The sequence below is a fragment of the Nomascus leucogenys genome, chromosome 9 (genome assembly GCF_006542625.1).
Source record: "Nomascus leucogenys isolate Asia chromosome 9, Asia_NLE_v1, whole genome shotgun sequence".
In the NCBI taxonomy this organism is placed as follows: Eukaryota; Metazoa; Chordata; class Mammalia; order Primates; family Hylobatidae; genus Nomascus; species Nomascus leucogenys.
This window is the reverse complement of record NC_044389.1, coordinates 66245611-66261715: the sequence shown is the minus strand read 5'-3', so window position 1 is coordinate 66261715 and position 16105 is coordinate 66245611. Positions and strand designations below refer to the sequence as shown.

The 16105-nt window shown below is 43.4% G+C and overlaps 1 pseudogene; it reads left to right on the top strand.

Annotated features, from left to right (window-relative positions):
• The first annotated feature begins 7390 nt into the window (after nucleotides 1-7390).
• Nucleotides 7391-13588, top strand: LOC100600378 (annotated as a pseudogene).
• The last annotated feature ends 2517 nt before the right edge of the window (nucleotides 13589-16105 follow it).

Genomic DNA, 16105 nt, shown 5'->3' with positions numbered 1-16105 from the left:
GAACCAGATCGAGCTTGAGCAGGGACTGGGTTTGTTCATTGGTGCTTATATGGAAGAAAAGCAGATTTCCCCTCACATCTTTATGACAGGAGATAGTGCTGCTAGTTAGAGCGCAGTGGTCACCCCGCTGGGAGATGTGGTAAGGAGAGCAGAGTTATTTCCCTGAATTTCTGCATTTCAAAGAGATGGCCAGCGGGCGCAGTGGCTCACACCAGTAATCCCACCACGTTGGGCGGTCTGGGCAGCTGGATCACTGGAGGTGATTTGAGATCAGCCTGGCCAACATGGTAAAACCCCGTCTCTACTAAAAATACAAAAATTAGCCAGATATGGCGGCAGGAGCCTGTAATCCCAGCTACCCAGGAGTCTGAGTCAGGAGAATCGCTTCAACCATCTCAAAAAAAAAAAAGGGATGGCCCTCAGGTTCTTGAGGAGAGTTCTGGATGGTGGAAATCAACATCACAAAGAGGGAGAGAAAGCATCTACACTTGCAAACTTTCTAAAGGTACTGCTCTAAGGCAGGCAGGTGAAGGGGCCTATCTGTCTATTACCAGGTTTGGGCTGGAACAGACAGCAATTCTCCAGCAGCCTTGAGCATTCCCAGGCAGGCACTTTAAGGGGAGTGAGGGGTCATCCTAGGGGTTCAGCCTTAACTGTTAGAGACTATATTACTGGTGGTTCGAGTCTTTTAGTAGGGAAGAGAGAGTGTGGATGAAATCATTTCTTCTGAGAGTCTGTAGTTTTTACAGGCCAAAGTTGAGGCCTCATCAAAAAGAGGGCTCAGAGGAGTCTTTCTAAAGTTTGAGCCAGGCGTGGTGGCTCATGTCTATAATCCCAGCACGTTGGGAGGGTGAGGTGGCAGGATCGCTTGAGCTCAGGAGATTCAGGCTGCAGTGAGATATGATCATGCCGTTGCACTCCAGCCTGGCAACAGACTGAGGCCCCGTATCTATTTTTAAAACATAAAGTAATAAATAAAGTTTGGTCAAGAAAAGAGTTTTCGTCACCCTCCAATATTTGTTCAAAATACTCCACTTAGCTGGTTTTTTAAAATACCATCACTAAGCTTGACATTTGGTTGTTATAAAACCTGGGTCTTTGTCTTTAGCTTAATTTTAGTTCTTGGGTTTTTCTCAGTATGATCACAGGGGAGTAGAAAGAGGGTTTTAACATAAGTTATTTCAGCCCTTTGCATAGCTCTTAAGTTCATCTTTCAAGACTCCTGCTGCGGGAGGAAGCCTTTAGAAACTGGAATGACCTTGAAAAGCTTCTTCCACCTATCGCTTGGGCCTGAGCAGGTGCAATTCAAAATGACCTCAAGGGGGGAGTTGAGCTTTTATAGGCAACAGGCTGCACTTTAGTTGTCCCAGCCTGTGCAGACATACTAAATCAAAATTAACTGTTAATGATGGTGGTGTCGGTACCACTCTGCTGGGGAAACTAAAAGGCAGAGAAACGAGGCTCTAACAGCTGTCAGTAATTGGGTCACTGCCTTCCCCTGAGCCCTGGCTGCCTACACTTTTGCCAGCACCTACTATCATTAATGGCCCTGCTGCCAAAAAGACTTGCCTTTGCCAAGATGTTGGGCTGGATGAACACGTGTTCTTTCAGGAGAAGCCGAAAGTCCTTGAGAGAAGCACAAAAGTGGGACATGAGTCCAAACACAGAAAAATTTGAGAATGGTCTGATGCCTCACTAAATAGTACCGTGGGCGGAACACACTAACAGTGGCTGCATCCGCACTTTTGTTACTGTGGGCAGAGTGAACGGCAGGTGGAGGCTGGCTTCCCTACAAGTTTCATGTGTCCTTTTTTGTCTTTTCCTGAAAAATGAGCAGACACTGTCAAAACTTCTTTATTATCAATTCAGCAATGAAAAAAAGTCTTTCTCATTATTTATTCCTAATGCATAATTGGCATGCTACTGATTCATAATAGCGAGTGGTTTCATCCATAAATAATGATCAATTGAGTTCCTGTGTCTGATACAGACCACTAAGCAGATTAAGATCAGAGAAAGCCACTCAAGAGTTCGCTTTTCCTTAGTGAACGTCAATGATCTGTTGAATGAGAAGCTTGAATCCCACCCTTGGTAACAGATGTCCTGGCTGGTCTCTGCTAGAATTGCAGATAAATTGTTCCACAGGTAATTCAAGTGGCTTGGAAGGAAATGAGTTCCACTCCTTATCCCTGGGAACACTTGCCACATCTATACTGTGAATTAAGAAGCTTCAGAGTGTTATTGGGGTGTTTTATTTAAGCACCTCAATTTGGTGTTACTTACAAACCAATCTAAGTTAGTAGTTACATGTATGCGACTGTGGAGGGCAGTAGAGTTCTCTCAGATTAAAAACTCTTCTTGCTTTTCAGGCAGTAACCATCAAAGTAGTAATTCAAGGAAACCCGGAAGTGAACTGCTGGGCTTGCTGTCCGGGGGTAGGCAGTGTTTCCTGCATGGTGGAGTACTCCTAAAGGGGCAATTGTGGAGCCACATCACTGGTGACCACAGAAAAAGAAATGGGATGGCTGTTTATTTGTTCTCAGAACCATCCCCTGCTCTTTTCTTCTCAGAATTGTAGGGGCCAGAGCCTGAACATTTCCATTTCCCAGTCTTTCTTGTTGACCTGGTGCTCAGTTAGGTTTAGTCTGTGGAAACCCACTTGAAGCTCCAGAGCTGGTATTGTGAAAGATGCCAGAGTCAAAATGGAGTCACTGATATTAAGAAAACTCTGACCATAGAGCCAGGGAAGGCCATGAAGAGAGGGTTTTCATGCTTGTATGCCTGATCATGAAAAAGACTCTACAGCAAAACACAACTTTGTACATAAAAGACTTCTGCAAGGACTTCTGCCCAGCAACTGCCAGTCCAACCTTGGACTGGTGCCACCATTATTATTGATCTTCAGAGCCAAGAATAATTATTTCAAAACAATCACATAATCCTCATTTTTTCCTTTGAAAACCTTTGTCTTCCTTCACTTCCCTAAATATACACATAGTTTACTACGGTATGTGCATTCCTTTTGCAATGTTCTATTCCCAAATAAACATCTTTTCTTTTAGAGAGCCTCTCTCTGTTATTTAGGTTGACAATATAAAGATTATTTTAAGCTGAAGACATTTGAGATTCAACAGATACAGAAAGGAGCCCTCTCAGAGCTTCCTTTCTCTGACAAAAAGCAGAAACTTCTAAATGAGGGTGCCATAAATTTCCTCTTTGAAGCAGATTTCCTCCCATGAGAGAGACCAAGAGTTAACCTACCATAAATCCCCTCTTCAGTGTGGTTTCATGGCCAGAAAGGAGACAGACTACTTACAAACAAACATTATTACAAACTTTCTTGTCTCCTGTTTTTTTTTTTGTCCCTAAAAACCTATTTGTCTTTCCTAAAGAAATCTATTTGTTCTTTCATGAGGAGACTTTTCTCCTTTCTCCCTTTCACCTATGAAGTTAGGAATGCAAGCCCCAAATTCTAACTACCACACCACACCCAGTGACTCCTCACTGAGCACTCATGTGTGCATTGCACACACAAACTGTCTTTTCTCCTGTGACTCTGTCTTTTGTCTGTTAAATTCACAGGCCCTGAGCTACTGAACATAAGATAGTAAAGGAAAAGTTTTTCCTTCTCAATAGGCCAGTGGGAGGCACTGGCAGGAGATCTGGCAGCATCTCCGACTGCGTCTCCTCTAAGGTCCCAGCCTTTTTGAGGCAGCCCCTCTGCAGTCTCAGCTCCTTGGGCAGGCTCCAAAGTGGCTAACTCCCACCAATGGTGGTGGTCTGGCTCCTGGCTTCCCAATACCACCTTTTCTTTTGTTCTTTCTAGTCCTGTGGGTAGTAGCAGCCTCTTGCTGTTGCTAATATCTGGCTTGCCTCCTTGTCCTTTGTTTGACTTTTCAATTCTCTCAACACTTTTGTATTTGGTTCCCTATATCAAATTCCCTCAACAAAATTATCTGAGATGGGCTCTGTTTTCCAAACAGCACACTCTCTGATAAAAGAGGTAGGCATGGCTTGGTCTTCCTCATCACCATCAGGGCCTTTCCAATGCCAGTCTTCCTTAAATTCTTTATAGGAACAGGAAATTGGTTAGTGTTTGGGGGATATAGAGAAGAAAATCTTTTTCCTTCTATCCTCCTAGCTTCAATGGCTAGGCCCGCAAATCAAACTGATAAAGGCAGACGAACAAAAAAGAAAAAACCGTTTAACTTATATATGTACAAATGAGAGAAAATGTGACTCAAGGAGGTAGCCAGATGCTTGACGCTTATACACAGACTAAGCTACACAAATAAAAGGGGCTTTGGGCTTCTGAGCAGAGGAAGCAAGTTATGGGAAGGGGAGGGGGGAAATGCAAGGTAAAGAAGACTTGTCCTGTTATGCAGATAATACTCTCTAAGGGCGGGGGTGGGCTGGAGGGGATAAGACTTGTCTCCCTGGAGTAGCTCTGTCCTTGGTACAGAGACTTCTTTACAGATGGAAGTGTCCTTCAAAAATATAAACTTTTTTACAAAAAAAATTTACTTACTTTGTGGTATGGTTTGGATTTTTGTCCCCTCCCAAATCTCATGTTGAATTGGAGGAAGGACCTGGTGGGAGGTGATTGGATCATGGGGGCAGATTTCTCCCTTGCTGGTCTTGTGATAGTGAGTGAGTTCTCAGGAGACTTGATTGTTTAAAAGTGATGTGGCACCTCCCCTCCTTCCCCTGCCACCATGTGAAGAAGGTGCTTGCTTCCCTTTCCAACGTGATGGTACATTTCTTGAGGCCTCCCAGTCATGCTTCCTGTTAAGCCTGCAGAACTGTGAGTCAATTAAACCTCTTTTCTTTATAAATTATCCAGCCTCAGGTAGTTCTTTATAGCAGTGTGAGAACAGACTAACACAGAAAATTGGTACCAGGAGTAATGCACTTCTATAAAGATACCTGAAAATGTAGAAACAATGCCGGAACTGGGTAATGGGCAGAGGTTGGCGCAGTTTGGAGGGCTCAGAAGAAGACAGGAAGGTATGGGAAAGTTTGGAACTTCCTAGAGACTGTTGAATGGCTTTTGACAGAAATGCTGACGGTGATATGGACAATGTAGTCCAGGCTGAGGTGGTCTCAAATGGAGATGAGAAACTTATTGAAAACTGAAGTAAAGATCACTCTTGCTACGCTTTAGCAAAAAGTCTGGTGGCATTTTGCCCCTGCCTTAGAGATTTATGGAACTTTGAACTTAAGAAAGATGATTTAGGGTATCTGGCACGAGAAATTTTTAAGCAGCAAAGCATTCAAGATATGACCTGGCTGTTTGTAAAAGTGTACATTCATATGCACGAACAAAGAGATTATCCGAAACTGGAAGCAGAGCGTGAAAGTTTGGAAAATCTGCAGCCCAGCCATGTGGTAGCCAGTCATTTTCTGGGGAGAAATTCCAGTCTGTTGTAGAAATTTTGACAAGTAAAGAGGAGCCAAATTTTAATAGCCAGGGCACTGGAGAAAATGTCTCCAGGGCATTTCAGAGACCTCCATGGCAGCCCCTCCCATCACAGACCTGGATGCCTAGTAGGAAAAAATGGTTTAGTGGGCCAGGCCCAGGACCTGCTGCTCTGTGCAGCCTCAGGACATGGCATCCTGCATCCCAGCTGCTCCAGCTCCAACTGTGGCTAAAAGGGGCCAAAGTACAGCTCTGGACATGGCTTCAGAGGGTGCAAGCCCCAAGCCTTGGCAGCTTCATGTGGTATTGGCCTATGGGTGCACAGGTTTGGGAATTGAGGTTTGGGAATCTCCACCTAGATTTCAGAGGATGTATGGAAATGCCTGGATGTCCAGGGAAGACGTCTACTGCAGGCGGGGGGTGCCCTCATGGAGAACCTCTTCTAGGGCAGTGCAGAGGAGAAATGTGGTGTTGGAGCCCCCACACAGAGTCCCCACTAGGGCACTGCCTAGTGGAGCTGTGAGAAGAGGGCCACTGTCCTCCAGACTCCAGAATGGTAGATCTACTGACAGTTTGCACCGTGTGCCTGGAAAAACCACAGGCACTAAACTTCAGCCGTGAAAGCAGCCATGTGGGCTGTACCATGCAGAGCCACAGAGGCAGGGCTGCCCAAGGCCTTGGGAGCCCACCTCTTGCATCAGTATGACCTGGATGTGAGACATGGAGTCAAAGGAGATTATTTTGGAGCTGTAAGATCTAATGACTGCCCTGCTGGGTTTCGGACTTGCATGGGGTCTGTAGCCCATTTGTTTTGGCTAATTTCTCCCATTTGGAATGGGAGCATTTACCCAATCCCTGTACCCCCAATGTATCTTGGAAGTAACTGTTTGATTTTACAGGCTCATAGATGGAAGGGACTTACCTTGTCTCAGGTAAGACTTTGGACCGTGGACTTTTGAGTTAATGCTGAAATGAGTAAAGAATGGGGGACTGTTGAGAACAGATAATTGTATTTTGCAATGTGAAAAGGACATGAGATTTCAGAAGGGACAGGAGCAGAATGATATGGTTTGGATTTGTGTTCCCACCCAAATATCATGTCAAATTGGAGGAGGAGCCTGGTGGGAGGTGACTGGATCTTGGCGGCAGACTTCCCCCTTGCTCTTCTCATGATAGTGAGTGAGTTCTCATGAAATCTGATGGTTTAAAAAGCGTGGGGCACTTCTACCCCACTCTTCTGCTGTCATTTAAGATGTGCCTTGCTTCCCCTTTGCCTTCTGCCATGATTGGAAGACACCTTAGTCCTCCCCAGCCATGTGGAACTGAGTCAATTAAACCTCCGTTCTTTATAAATTACCCAGTCTCAGGTAGTTCTTTACGGCAGTGCGAAAACAGACTAATACAATTTGTTTTCAGGCAGTCATCAGGAGATAAAGAGCTTTTCCTGTATCTGCTGGCTCTTAATTGCCTTTAGCTCAAAATAATTTATAAGCCAAAAAGGCATATTTTGGGGTGAGATATTCTGGTATCCTTTAAGGACAATGGGAACTGGAGAAACAGTTGTTGGCCAGCAAAAGGAGGAACAATAGAGCTGTTTGGCCACGGTGTGTTTCCATAAATATGAGCAAGAAATGATACAGAGAAGGGAAAGATGAAGTCCAGAGATCTAAGGGGGAAGAAACGGGCCTAGCTTCCAGAATCTGAACACTGCAGAAAACATTTCTCTCATTTTACTGTGGAAACCAGAAAGGCATCAATTTAAGACACAGGTAGATTACAGTTTGGTTCCTGTTTGAAATTGTTTCATGACACCTTTTTTTTTTTTTTTTTTTTTTTTTTTTTTTTTTTTTTTTTTTTTTTTTTTTTTTTTTTTTTTTTTTTTTTTCTACACCCTATACTTTCTATTGAGGGTTTGCTGTGTGCTACAGAGGATATAAAGGTGAATCTAACAGGATAGAGTCCTAACGAAACATGCAGCTTAGCAGCAGGGATAAGGCATCCTCACAAATAACTGTATCAAAAGTGTTAAGAAGAGGAATTGAAGAGGAGAGGTAGGAACATAGTGCTGAGAGAGATTAGAAGGGGATGTTAAAGGCGTGTGCTTCCACCTCCACCTCACTGACCCATTCGGAAAAAAGGACAGCATGGGTGTCAGAGGCATTCGAATCAGAGTGACTTTATCTTGAATAGGGGCTGGACAAAATAAGGCTGAGACATACTATGCTGCATTCCAGTAGGTCAGGCATTCTTAATCACAGGATGAGACAGGAGGTTGGCAGAAGATACAGGTCACAGAGACCTTGCTGATAAAACAGGTTGTGGTAAAGAAGCCAGCTAAAATCCACCAAAACCAAGATGATGACCAAAGTTACCTCTAGTCATCCTTACTGCTCACTTTATGCTAATTACAATGTATCACCACGCTAAAAGGCACTCCCACCAGTGCCATGACAGTTTACAAAAGCCATGGCAACATCAGGAAGTTACCCCATATGGTCTAAAAAGGCGAGGAACCCTCAGTTCCAGGAATTGCCCACCTCTTTCTCAGAAAACTCATGAATAATCCACCCCTGTTTGGCACAAAATCAAGAAATACCTGTAAGTATACTCAGTTGAGCAGCCCCTGCCACTGCTCTGCCTATGGGGTAGCCATTCTTTTGTTCTTTCACTTTCTTAAAAAATTTGCTTTCACTTTACCATATGGACTTGACCTGAATTCTTTCTTGCACGAGGTCCAAGAACGCTCTCTTAGGGTCTAGACTGGGACCCCTTTCCAGTAACACGAGGAACCTGTGAGTGCTGCGTGCCAGGGGCACACTAAGTTCTGCTAGAGAAAAAATTATTTGATGATCCTTATTAAACACAGTAAGTGACAGGGCTCAGGACATACCACTCCAAAATATGACTGCCAGAGTCCAGAATATGCCACCCCAAAATAGGCCTCTTTGGCATAAGGTTTATTTTGAGCTGGTTATTTTGAGAAACTGCAGACACAGAAGTTCTAGAAAGTTACCCTTTTGTGTAAGAGAAATTTGCAGCTATAAAGGCAGTCTTCATTTTTAAGTGTGTCTCCCTCTCTGCACCAGGAAGAGAAGGAAGACTAAATCTCTAGAGATGCTTAATCAATAAAGAAGGAAGGCATCAACTTAAATCTGTATAACAAATGTACCTTTGTTTAAGATGCTTTTTCTGGCCATCTTCTCTTAGCTGGCCATTCTCTCCATCCTTATTTCTTTGTTTCAGAGAATAATGCTTTTCAAGCCTGAGGTTTTAAAATCTTTCTTTGAGATCTACTCTAGAGATTTACTTATTTCTCTGGGTTATCTCCCATGTTACAGGGGGTACACATGTTATTAAACTTCCATTTGTTTCTCTCTTGTTAATCTGTCTTTTGTTATAGAGCTCATGAAGGTTGGAGGAGGGCATTATTTTTCCTCCCGTACATAAAGACAGGCAAAAAATGCCCTCAGGATTTGTTTTTTTCACCCCCTCAAGCTGAGAACTAAATTGACATAAGAGGGATCAACAGGAAAAAAGCATACGAAAAATTTAGTACGGTTTTACATGGCACAGGGGACTTCATAAGGAAATGAAGACCCAAAGACGCTGCTAGAGATGAACACTTATATAAAGAATTAAACGAAGAGTAGTAAATTGTGAAAATGTGATGCAACAAAGGGTACTGGGTAGTATAGTGGCTAGGAACCTAAGGATTAGTCTATGGTTTATTCAGATTCTCCTCAGCCTCGACTTCCCATCCTTGATGATAAAAATGATACTTTCCCTCTGGAATAGGCAGAATATCCCTCATGTGGGAATTTCATCTCCTGCTTTTAGGAAACAGAAGGAAGGTCAGAGTTATCTTCTTGCATCTGCCGTTTTTTGAGTGCCTCTAACTCAAAATACTCAATATGCCAGAACATGTTCTGGGGTGGCAGGTTCTTAACCCCTTCATAAGGCAGACTTTATTCAGGACCATTCCGATACGTATAGGGACCACTGTGATGGGATTTTTCAGTAGGGGAGAAAGATTGGGCTCAACTCCAAATATACCATGGGCAAGTGGGAATTTAGAACCAAGGAGCAGAAAACAGGTCAGTGGATGGAAAATTATTAAAAGGAAACATGCAGGGTAAGGGGGGTTCTGGCTAAACCAGCCCAACAGGATTCTTGCCAAAGGCAGACCAGGGTGATCAGACATCATCTGGGGGTGTTACAGAACCAAACTGGGGTTGCCTGGCACAGCAAAGCCAATCACTGAAATTAGTAGAATGGTGTAGAGGAGGAAAAGTGGTATCTTCTCCTCACTTGTCACAAACACAGCTGACACCCCTGTAGCAAAAAATAGGCCAGGCATGATGGCTCATGACTGCAATCCTAGCACTTTGGGAGGCTGAGGTGGGTGAATCACTTGAGCCCAGGAATTTGAATTCAGCCTGGGCAATATAGCAAGACCCTGTAAGAAAGAAGGAAGAAAGGAGAAGAGAAGAGAGGAGAGAGAGGGGAGTGGAAGGCAAGGGAGGGGAGGGGAGGGAGGAGAGGAAAAGGGGAAGGAAAGGAGAAGGAAAAGGAAAGGAACCTGGAAAGGATTTTCTGAACTTCCCCTGAAGCAGATCGTAAGACCTCATATGAGAGATGTCCTCCGTACACCAAGAGAAATGAAACATCCTTATTTTCAAAGACACAGAGACACACAGAAGAATTAATAAGCAAGACTTGCTGTTTCCCCTAGTTTACTACCATTAGATCATACTCTTTGCCCTATTATATTTCTCCAAGACTATCCACTCTTCAGCAAACCTAGCATAAAAATATTCAGGTTTACTCCATTTCTTTGGGTCTTCATTTCCTTGTGAAGGCTCCTCTGTCATGTAAAACTTATATTAAATAAATTTGGATGCTTTTCTCTTGTTAATCTGCCTTTTGTTACAGGGACCCCCAGCCAATGAACCTAAAATGAGGGGAAGGAAAGGTATTTTTCCTCCTTCACAGTGCTAAGGTTGAAAAACCCTGGCCTAGGCAATTAGGAAAGTGAGTATGTTTCTGCTGCTTTGCCAAAAAGGAAAACTGTATCCTTGACATGTGCTGAATTACCTTTTATCCCTCATTATCTAGCACGAATTCAGTTTATTAACTAACCCCAGAGTGTGTGTAAGGGTGAATAAGAAACTTAATTCTTCCTGTTGAAAACAAGGAAAGAGACCCACCTCTCTACTTCGCCCCCTCTTTTTTTAAAGAATTTCTTTCTCAGCCCTTTTCAAATGTATGTAAGTCTTTTAAATAGCTAAGTAAGCCTCTTTCCAGGCTCATGATTCAAGAATGTTTTCTCAAGGACCTGGGAGTCATTTCTTTGAAATGTACCCATCAAGGAAGATAACACCCTATCTTCCCAGTCTCCTGGGAGGAGGTGGACAAACTTTGGCTATCACCTGACTCCAATTCACAAATCACCTGCCTAATGTGATGGGTTATGTCCAGCTAGCTGTATGTCAGTGGATTTCTTTCTGTCTTTGCAATCTCTTTAGCAGATTGTCTGAGCTGTGCATCACATTCTGGTTTAATGCTTATTTAATCATAACACTGTTTTCTTTCTCTTTGTAGAGAAGTTTTCTGAAATGGGAGTTTTGTGTGTGTGTGTGTGTGTGTTTTTTTTTTTACTTATATTGCCCAAACAAATGCCATTTTACTTACAGTGGTTAAAGTGCAAGGTCTGTCAGAGATGTGGACACACAAGTTTCTTCATGGTTTCATGATAGGCTATTTGACCAAATTATTATTACTTTTTCTTTTTCTTTTTCATTTAACAGATGAGGAAACTGAACACAGAGTTATTCTTATTTTCTTATTTCATCTTGATTGGTTTAAGATCAAGTCCTCTGTTGTTTAAATGTTCTTAGAAAGCTATTATATTATATAAATGTTCTTAGAGAGCTATTATATATGAGATAAAATGTATGTATATAAATGAACATATATATAAATGTTCTTAGAAAGCTATTATATAGTAGCTCAGAAAGCTACTACATGTGTTATAATTTGGTTAAAGACGAAATTATAATAGACCAAATTATATATAATTATATATAATAGACCGAATTATATATAATTATATATAATAGACCGAATTATATATAATAGACCAAATTATAATAGATACTAGTATTATTTTCAAATAAATTGTATGTGATCTTAAAATCACCTTTGTTTCAAAAAAAGTGGCAACTGAAGAATGATGAGGTTCTTAAGAATGGAAAGGAGAGCTTTATTTTTCATAAAGGGTTGCAGCCTGCAAGTGGCCATTTTGACAGGCTGGGAAGCATAATCTCCCATTAGAAGCCAGAAACAAGCACTTCAAAAATGAGAAGAATAAGGCAGGAATTTATGCTGAAGTGGGTGGCCAAATATACATATTCAATAAGCTATAGGAGGAGTCATGAATATTTATAAAATGAGAAATGCATGTGCAATTGACCTTCATGCCTCTTGTCACACCAACTGTCATGTTCCAGCCTATGCTGAGGTCCAAGGGGAGTGGGTGGATGGGTGGCAGATAGCTGAAAGAACACTCGGGGGGCTGCAGGCAGGTGGAATATGGTTTTATTCAGCAGCTCTCGTACACTGTTCCTTTGTCTCAGTTGTCTGCTCCAGCTGCATCCCTTCTCGGCAGCCAGCTCTGCAGCTCTTGTCACTCCCACACTTATAGCTGCATTCCCTGACACACTTGCTGGTTTCTGGCTCCCCTCATGTCCATCTGCAAGATAGTTGACTCTCCCTACAGGGTTAGGAGCTTCACTCTCTCTGAGTGTGTGACTCACGTACAGTGTCTGCAGGGTAGTTATAGCTTTTAAAAACAATAGTGGCTTTAAGCCAAGTATGAGCTTACACACACACGTTATACAACAAGTGGAGTTGTGCGCCTGTGCTCCAAACTTGCTGAGTCATGCTGGCCTGCATGTCTGCCTAGGCCTATTCTTGACCAAAGCACATTCATCTACCTTACACCTCTGCATGAGACCCATGTTCAAAAATGGTGGCTTTAGCATGATCCCAGGGTTAAGTTTTTGGGTCTCTGATGTCAAAAGATGAAACGGGCCAGGTGTGTTGGCTCAAACCTGTAGTCCCAGCACTTTGGGAGGCCAAGACGGGCAGATCACTTAAGCCTAGGAATTTAAGACCGGCCTGGGCAACATGGCAAAACCCCATTTCTACAAAAAATACAAAAATTAGCTGGGGAGACTGCAGTGAGCTGTGATCATGCCATACTCTAGCCTGGGAAACAGAGTGAGTGAAACTGTCTCGAAACAACAACAACAACAACAACAAAATCAAAAAACAAAATGTGAAGCCGAGGACATGAAAACCCTCACTGCACATCCTCCTTAGGCTGGCAAGAACCACCCCGTGGTGGAAGCCAACTTCTGGTGCCATGTTTTCTCACCAGGTCCCTGTGACAAGGAAGTGGCAGTGACAGCCATGACACAGAAGCATCTACCTTGAAGCTTCAGAGCAGGGACTGCACAACAGCTGCCAGGGCCAAGCCTGCCATCTCCTATGATAAGAGTACTTTTGAAGAAACCTGTCCACACTATTTACAATTGTTGATTCTGGATAACTCTTGAGTGTGTCTCAAACCCAAAGCCACATTGACACCCAAAATACAGAAACTGATTAATCGAGAAGCATGAAATTATACACTCAGTTTTAAAGAAGCAAAAATTGTGAAAAAGTTCAAAGACTCCAAAAGTGTGTTGCTGATTACTTGTAAAACATGCCACAGAACAGTGAAACATCATGGTAAGAGTAGAAGCTTTCTATTAGCATTGAAGAGCAATCCTACTATTCCTCAAGTAAACTCAGCCTGAAGACACCAAAGAGAAGGACTGCAAACCCAAATCATGAGATGTCTGGTTCCAAAGGTAAGAGCCCGGTATTGATTTTCAAAACACCTACATCTGGAGAGTCAGTATTTTCTTGCTCCTCAAAGAATGTGAGCAAAACAAAGAAACATTTCTCAATGAAATGTTGGCTCCCTCCCAGTTTGGGGAAATGTTTTTCTGCATAATTCCAGGTTTTTCTTGTAAAAAAATGTTCCTTAGTCAGAATGAATCCCACAAGAATCCAAAGGTAGACTTCAGAAATTTCTTATCTTCTGTGAAGGGTGGACTTTGACAATAAGAAATGCCTGATGTTAGTCAGTTCTGAAACTAAAGTTAGTGAAACCACTTTTTAAACTTTTACTTATTTTTTGAATACATGGAAACTTGATCTGAGTGAAAAACAACAACTAAAAAGAACCAGCCCATGGTTGGTGATCTCTTATCATGAAGGAATGCTGGTTGGTTGGTTTGTGGAAGCTGCAAAAGGGAGGGGCAGTGTCAGGGTGTTGGTTAAATGAAGGGTGGAATGAGTCTTTCCAAAGGGCTGGTTTCTGTTTAATTCTTAGGGAAAAAGGTCTAATGGTGGTTAGTGAGGGAGGGGGTATAATGAGGCGTGATATTGTTTGGCTGTGCCTCCCCACCAAATCTCAGCTTCAATTGTATCTCCCAGAATGCCCAGGTGTTGTGGGAGGGACCCAGGGGGAGGTAATTGAATGATGGGGGCCAGTCTTTCCCATGCTATGCTATTCTTGTGATAGTGAATAAGTCTCACAAGATCTGATGGGTTTATCAGGGGTTCTGCTTTAGCTTCTTCTTCTTTTTTTTTTTTTTTGAGATGGAGTCTAGCTCTGTTGCCCAGGCTGGAGTGCAGTGGCACAACCTCAGCTCACTGCAACCTCCACCTTCTGGATTCAAGCGATTCTCCTGCCTCAGCCTCCCGAGTAGCTGGGATTACAGATGCCCACCACCACGCCCAGCTAATTTTTGTATTTTTAGTAGAGATGGGGTTTCACTGTGTTGGCCAGGCTGGTCTCAAACTCCTGACCTCATGATCTGCCCACCTTGGCCTCCCAAAGTGCTGGGATTACAAGCGTGAGCCACTGTACCCAGACCCGCTTTAGCTTCTTCCTCATTTTTCTCTTGCCACCGCCATGTAAGAAGTAACTTTCACCTGCTGCCATGATTCTGAGGCCTCCCCAGCCATGTGGAACTGTAAGTCCAATTAAATCTCTTTTTGTTCCCAGTTTCGGGTATGTCTTAATCTCCAGCATGAAAACAAACTAATACAGTAAATTGGTACTATTAGAGTGAGTGGGACATCGCTGAAAAGATACCTGAAAATGTGGAAGCAACTTTGGAACTGGGTAACAGGCAGAGGTTGGAACAGTTTGGAGGGCTCAGAAGAAGACAGGAAAATGTGGGAAAGTCTGGAACTTCCTGGAGACTTATTGAATGGCTTTGCCCAAAATGCTGATAGCAATATGGACAGTAAGGTCGAGGCTGAGGTGGTCTCAGATGGAGATGAGGAACTTGTTGGGAATTGGAGCAAAGGTGATTCCTGTTACGTTTTAGCAAAGAGACTGGCAGCATTTTGCCCCTGCCCTAGAGATGTGTCGAACTTTGAACTTGAGAAAGATGATTTAGGGTATCTGGTGGAAGACATGTCTAAGCAGCAAAGCATTCAAGAGGTGGCTTGGATACTGTTAAAGGCATTCAGTTTTATAAGGGAAGCAGAGCATAAAAGTTTGGAAAATTTGCAGGCTGAACATGCAGTAGAAAAGAAAAACCCTTTTTCTGGGGAGAAATTCAAACCGGAAGAAATTTGCATAAGTAGTAAGGAGCCTAATGTTAATCCCCAAGACCTTGGGGAAAATGTCTCCAGGCCATGTCAGAGACCTTCATGCAGCCCCTCCCATCACAGGCCTGGAGGCCCAGGAAGAAAAAGAATGGTTTCGTGGGCCAGGCTGAGGGTCCTTGTGCTGTGTGCAGCCTACGGACTTGGTGCCCTGTGTCCCAACCATTTTAGCTGTGGCTGAAAGGGGCCAACGTAGAGCTCAGGCTGTGGCTTCAGAGGGCAGAAGCCCCATTTCTTGGCAGCTTCCACTTGGTGTTGAGCCTGCAGGTGCACAGAAGTCATGAATTGAGGTTTGGGAACCTCCGCCTAGATTTCAGAAGATGTATGGAAATGCCTGGATGTGCAGGCAAAATTTGCTGCAAGGATGGGGCCCTCATGGAGAACCTCTGCTAGGGCAGTGCAGAAAGGAAATGTGTGGCCAGAGCCCCCATGCAGAGTCCCTCCCGAGGCACTGCCTAGTGGAGCTGTTAGAAGAGGGCCACCATCCTCCAGACCCCAGAATGGTAGATCCACCAACAGCTTGCACAATGCACCTGGAAAAGCTGCAGACACTCAATGCCAGCCTGTGAAAGCAGCCAGAAGGGAGGCTGTACTCTGCAAAGCCACAAGGGCAGAGCTTCCCAAGACCATGGGAACCCACCTCTTGCATCAACATGACCTGGATGTGAGACCTGGAATCAAAGGAGATCATTTTGGAGCTTTAAAATTCGACTTCCCTGCTGGATTTCAGACTTGCATAGGCTCTATAACCCCCTTTTTTTGGTAAATTTCTCCCATTTGGAACAGCTGTATTTACCCAATACCTGTACCCCCATTGTATCTAGGAAATAACTAGCTTGCTTTTGATTTTACAGGCTTATAGGTGGAAGGGCCTCACCTCGTCTCAGGTGAGACTTTGGACTATTGACTTTTGGGTTCATGCTGAAATGAGTTAAGACTTTGCGGGACTGTTGG